Here is a 6780-nt window from a genome sequence, read left to right as displayed (position 1 = left end):
CACCCCACTAACACCCAGAGGCACAGTGACCCCCCCAACCCCACTAACACCCAGAGGCACAGAGACCCCCCCACCCCACTAACACCCAGAGGCACAGTGACCCCCCCCCACTAACACCCAGAGGCACAGTGACCCCCCCAACCCCACTAACACCCAGAGGCACAGTGACCCCCCCCACTAACACCCAGAGGCACAGTCTTCCCTTTATCCTCTCATTGGTTACTTTCATTTCCTGTGATTGGCTGGTAACTGCGGATGGTACCCTCATGTTTACAGAGGCGATTTTTTATTGGTCTATTTATCTGCCCCACGCTGCGCCACAAGGACACTTTGCGCCGTATTATTCTCCTTTACTGTCACATACAAACCAACCTTGCACCAATTGGGATTCTATTAGGGGGCGAGTTACTGTGTCCCCAGAAACGATGCCGCGGCAGCACCCGCAATTAGGACTTGGATAAGTAGTTAAACCACATTCTTGTCTTTAGGTTTAGTGTGTCCTTTAAAATTTACCTTTTCTATAGGTCAGAACTCATCACTCATTTCAAGTCTCCGCCCCTCCGGCCCCTCCCTCTCACATTCCTGTCTCTCAGCCACTCACGGTGCGGCCCGAGGAGGAGGGATTTCTTTAAGGTTATAGAGGAAGCAGACGCCGGGCCCCCCAATCCCCCTGAGCCCCCCACTACTATGGGCTCTGCTACCTCTATAGTTCCTTAACCCTGGTGAACTGACTCTTGGGGGGGGGAGCTTGGGGTCTGTAGGAACAGCCCTATTGGGGGCAGAACAGCCCTATTGGGTTTATTTCATGGTTAAATTATTCCCTTTTCTCTGTAATAATAAAACAGTACCTGTACTTGATCCCAACTAAGATATAATTACCCCTTATTGGGGGCAGAACAGCCCTATTGGGTTTATTTCATGGTTAAATGATTCCCTTTTCTCTGTAATAATAAAACAGTACCTGTACTTGATCCCAACTAAGATATAATTACCCCTTATTGGGGCAGAACAGCCCTATTGGGTTTATTTCATGGTTAAATGATTCCCTTTTCTCTGTAATAATAAAACAGTACCTGTACTTGATCCCAACTAAGATATAATTACCCCTTATTGGGGCAGAACAGCCCTATTGGGTTTATTTAATGGTTAAATGATTCCCTTTTCTCTGTAATAATGAAACAGTACCTGTACTTGATCCCAACTAAGATATAATTACCCCTTATTGGGGCAGAACAGCCCTATTGGGTTTATTTAATGGTTAAATGATTCCCTTTTCTCTGTAATAATAAAACAGTACCTGTACTTGATCCCAACTAAGATATAATTACCCCTTATTGGGGCAGAACAGCCCTATTGGGTTTATTTAATGGTTAAATGATTCCCTTTTCTCTGTAATAATAAAACAGTACCTGTACTTGATCCCAACTAAGATATAATTACCCCTTATTGGGGGCAGAACAGCCCTATTGGGTTTATTTCATGGTTAAATGATTCCCTTTTCTCTGTAATAATAAAACAGTACCTGTACTTGATCCCAACTAAGATATAATTACCCCTTATTGGGGGCAGAACAGCCCTATTGGGTTTATTTCATGGTTAAATGATTCCCTTTTCTCTGTAATAATAAAACAGTACCTGTACTTGATCCCAACTAAGATATAATTACCCCTTATTGGGGCAGAACAGCCCTATTGGGTTTATTTAATGGTTAAATGATTCCCTTTTCTCTGTAATAATAAAACAGTACCTGTACTTGATCCCAACTAAGATATAATTACCCCTTATTGGGGCAGAACAGCCCTATTGGGTTTATTTAATGGTTAAATGATTCCCTTTTCTCTGTAATAATAAAACAGTACCTGTACTTGATCCCAACTAAGATATAATTACCCCTTATTGGGGGCAGAACAGCCCTATTGGGTTTATTTCATGGTTAAATGATTCCCTTTTCTCTGTAATAATAAAACAGTACCTGTACTTGATCCCAACTAAGATATAATTACCCCTTATTGGGGGCAGAACAGCCCTATTGGGTTTATTTCATGGTTAAATGATTCCCTTTTCTCTGTAATAATAAAACAGTACCTGTACTTGATCCCAACTAAGATATAATTACCCCTTATTGGGGGCAGAACAATCCTTTGATTTATGTTTAAATAATATTTGATTTGCCAGTGATTCAAATTACGGAAAAACCCCTTATCCAGAAAACCTCAGACTTGCACAAAGTCCACACTGGCCACGGTGCATTTCATAGTATTTAATACAAATCTATTATACACTATATCATTTTTTGCTTTAATGATTAATTAACAAGTTTCCTTAAACAAACACTTTTCCTGCTACAAACACACTCGTTTATTTGCCCCGACAAACATGAATTAACCCTTTAATGTTGTACACATTTATATAATGAAACCTTAACCCAACAGGTATATATTATACATAGACTGCAGTTTAGTGCAGCACTGCGCCCTCTGGTGGCAGTGGATAAATGGGCTGATTTGAGCTACAATGGCCCAGGGATGCTGGGGATGGAAGTCTGACCGCAGGTAGGGGTTAATAAAGTGCCCCCCCCCCCCCCCCGGGGCTATAGGGCACGATATGAAACAGAATTGAGTCAGAAAAGGCTGTGATTCCAGAATGTTCTGCTTTAATTTTCATTTCCTCCATTGTAATTATTTACTGCTTTAAAATAAATGACTAAACCGATCCAGATCACATACATAATGAGCCCCAGCACCAGAGCCGCCATGTTCAGGGTGAACGCCATGCGGGAATCACGTGCAGCCGAGGTCATATCCCCTCGAGTTATATCTTCCTGGGTCTGAAAAAAAATATATGAGCGTCATATATCTGATTATTGTTATTTCATTCAAATAAACAATCATTGACACCCTTATAATCCCACTGTATAAATTAAACCCCTATAATCCCACTGTATAAGCGCTACACCCCCTATAATCCCACTGTATAAACGCTATACCCCCTATAATCCCACTGTATATGTGCTACATCCCCTATAATCCCACTGTATATACACTACATCCCCTATAATCCCACTGTATATACGCTACATCCCCTATAATCCCACTGTATATACACTACATCCCCTATAATCCCACTGTATATGCACTACATCCCCTATAATCCCACTGTATAAGCGCTACACCCCCTATAATCCCACTGTATATGCGCTACACCCCCTATAATCCCACTGTATATGCACTACATCCCCTATAATCCCACTGTATATACACTACATCCCCTATAATCCCACTGTATATGCGCTACACCCCCTATAATCCCACTGTATATGCGTTACACCCCCTATAATCCCACTGTATATGCGCTGCACCCCTATAATCCCACCGTATATGCACTACACCCCCTATAATCCCACTGTATATGCGCTACACCCCCTATAATCCCACTGTATATGCGCTACACCCCTTTATATGCACTACACCCCCCTATAATCCCACTGTATATGCGCTACACCCCCTATAATCCCACTGTATATGCACTACACCCCCTATAATCCCACTGTATATGCCCTACACGCCCTATAATCCCACTGTATATGCGCTACACCCCCTATAATCCCACTGTATATGCACTACACCCCCTATAATCCCACTGTATATGCGCTACACCCCTATAATTCCACTGTATATGCGCTACATCCCCTATAATCCCACTGTATATGCGCTCCACCCCCTATAATCCCACTGTATATGCGCTACACCCCCTATAATCCCACTGTATATGCACTACACCCCCTATAATCCCACTGTATATGCGCTACACCCCTATAATTCCACTGTATATGCGCTACATCCCCTATAATCCCACTGTATATGCGCTACACCCCCTATAATCCCACTGTATATGCGCTACACCCCTATAATCCCACTGTATATGTGCTACACCCCTATAATCCCACTGTATATGCACTACACCCCCTAAAATCCCACTGTATATGTGCTACACCCCCTAAAATCCCATGGTATATGTGCTACAACCCCTATAATCCCACTGGATATGCCCTACACCCCCTATAATCCCACTGTATATGCGCTACACCCCTATAATTCCACTGTATATGCGCTACACCCCTATAATTCCACTGTATATGCGCTACATCCCCTATAATCCCACTGTATATGCACTACACCCCCTATAATCCCACTGTATATGCACTACACCCCCTATAATCCCACTGTATATGCACTACACCCCCTAAAATCCCACTGTATATGCGCTACACCCCCTAAAATCCCATGGTATATGTGCTACATCCCCTATAATCCCACTGTATATGCCCTACACCCCCTATAATCCCACTGTATATGCCCTACACCCCCTATAATCCCACTGTTTATGCGCTACACCCCTAAAATCCCATGATATATACAGTGGCCACCAGAAGCCACTTTCTCTATTCTGACCCGATCCATTCTCAGAGCCCAGTTACCTTGCAGGAGAAGACAAGGACAGCGATGCCAATGGGAAAGCAGCAGCAGAGGAGGTTGGCAATGGAGCACCCCATATAATCCTTGTAGTTACGCTGGGGGGGTGCAATGACAGTCGGCTGGGTGTTGATCACAACATTCTGTTGAGAAGCTGGGGGGGGCTGGGTAAGATCCCCAGTGGGTTTTACATTTGAGTAAAGTGTAGGGTAAACGTGATTTAGAATCTGGTCAGAGTTTTCTCCTTGATAATCCATGTTGGGGGCCTTCAGCGCTTTCTCCAATGGGTCAGAGTTGGAACTGATGGATCAGCATAAACCAAGCAAATGTATCTACTGAAACCCAATCCCAGCTCAGCGTCTCTTCCCAACGACCAGTGGCGCCCAATGACTTGGTACCTGCAGCCCCAGCCTTTATGGGGAGCCCCCACACCCACAAACTGGGCACCATAATAAGGAAATAGTCTTCTTTAAATGACAGTAAACGCCCTATAAACATTAGTTATTATTTTAGTGAATAATTATCCATGGAGTGTGTGTGTATGTGTGTGTATGTGTGTGTGTGTCTTGCCCTGGGTGTGATATATATTAACCCATTAGGCTATAGGAGAGCAGAGAGCTATAGGACTGATCTCTAGAAAGAGAAGATAATGTGGTGTAAATTGCCACCAACCAACCACAGCTCTGTGCCCCCTTTGCAATTTGGGGGCTCATTAAACCTGCACCCCCAGATTTATTCCCCAGTAGGGATTTGCAACAGGCAAACATGAGATATCAGAGCCGGAAAGAGGACAGATTGGAGAAACCAGTAATGGTGCCATCATCATACAGACTTTACACCCTCTAGTTTTCCCCAGTTTTTTCCCATTATTGGCAGCAAAGATGTTCCTGGTCGAGGCGGCTGAAAGCCAAATTGTAGGGGGCGAGGTACAAAGCAGATGTATATAAACCCCTCCAGCATTTTGGAAAAAGGTAGAGTAACCAGACAGTAGTTGATTGAAGAGCTGGGATGGGGCAGATGGGGCAATTAGTTATTGTCCAGCTCTAAATGAGGGGAAAGTGTATTGGAAGTGAGTGGAGGAGGTTTTAGGGTTAAGTGGGCAAGTTCTGGGGTTAGAGCAGACCAGAAGGTTGCTCATGTCATCTATGGTTGCAAGGGCAGGAGTTGGGGGTAGATATATCTGTGCCGCTGGGTATATTGGTTTCCTAATGGAATGGTCTCTATTCTGGGGTTGGGGAGGTGAGCAGGGCCTTGAGCAATGGCAGCAGTGGGGAAATGTTGGGGGCACAGAAGGGAATTAATTGCACCAAACAAGTGTTGGGGTTCAGAGGACAGAGGGGAGTTAAGAGGGGGGTACACGTCGGATGCAGGGAGTTGGGCCGGTGCCAAGGCTGGGGGCTCAATGGCAAGAGCTGAGAAGAAGACATCACTATAGAGGGGAGCCTCCATATTCAGAAAGGAGAGGGTGTAATGTGTAAGAGGTTAGGGGCGGGCCTAGGGGTGGGTCTAGGGGCAGGTCTAGGGGTGGGCCTAGGGGCAGGTCTAGGGGCGGGCCTTGCTGACAACTGTAATGGGTTAACTGCATAAAATCCTTCTAGAGTGAAGTCATAATGATGGGGCACAAGATGGTGAGATGGAAGGAAAGTTGGAGATGCTCAGATAGAGATAAAAAAAAGAAAAGAAAAAGTCCATTTATTTTTACTTCTAGATTTTAGAGATTTATAAAAGGGTTTTTACCAGTACTACATTCAGATTTTGAGAAATTCTCCCCGAAAAATGTGAGTTTTTCAAAAATAGCTCCCATAATTTGTGATTTATTAACATTTAGTTAAATTCGGCCATTGAGTCCTGTGCAGGTTTAGAATAGCAGAGAAATAGAATAGTCAGTGGCAGCCTGTCCTTGGCACATTTTCAAGGGGAAGTTAATCCCATCATTGTTTTCTATTTTATCCAGTTTCAAGGGGAAGTTAATCCCATCATTGTTTTCTATTTTATCCAGTTTCAAGGGGAAGTTAATCCCATCATTGTTTTCTATTTTATCCAGTTTCAAGGGGAAGTTAATCCCATCATTGTTTTCTATTTCACACAGTTTCAAGGGGAAGTTAATCCCATCATTGTTTTCTATTTTACCCAGTTTCAAGGGGAAGTTAATCCCATCATTGTTTTCTATTTTATCCAGTTTCAAGGGGAAGTTAATCCCATCATTGTTTTCTGTTTCACACAGTTTCAAGGGGAAGTTAATCCCATCATTGTTTTCTGTTTCACACAGTTTCAAGGGGAAGTTAATCCCATCATTGTTTTCTATTTT

This window comes from Xenopus tropicalis, chromosome 7 (assembly GCF_000004195.4).
Source record: "Xenopus tropicalis strain Nigerian chromosome 7, UCB_Xtro_10.0, whole genome shotgun sequence".
Classification (NCBI taxonomy): Eukaryota; Metazoa; Chordata; class Amphibia; order Anura; family Pipidae; genus Xenopus; species Xenopus tropicalis.
The sequence above is the reverse complement of the archived record's forward strand: the minus strand, read 5'-3'. Positions refer to the sequence as shown.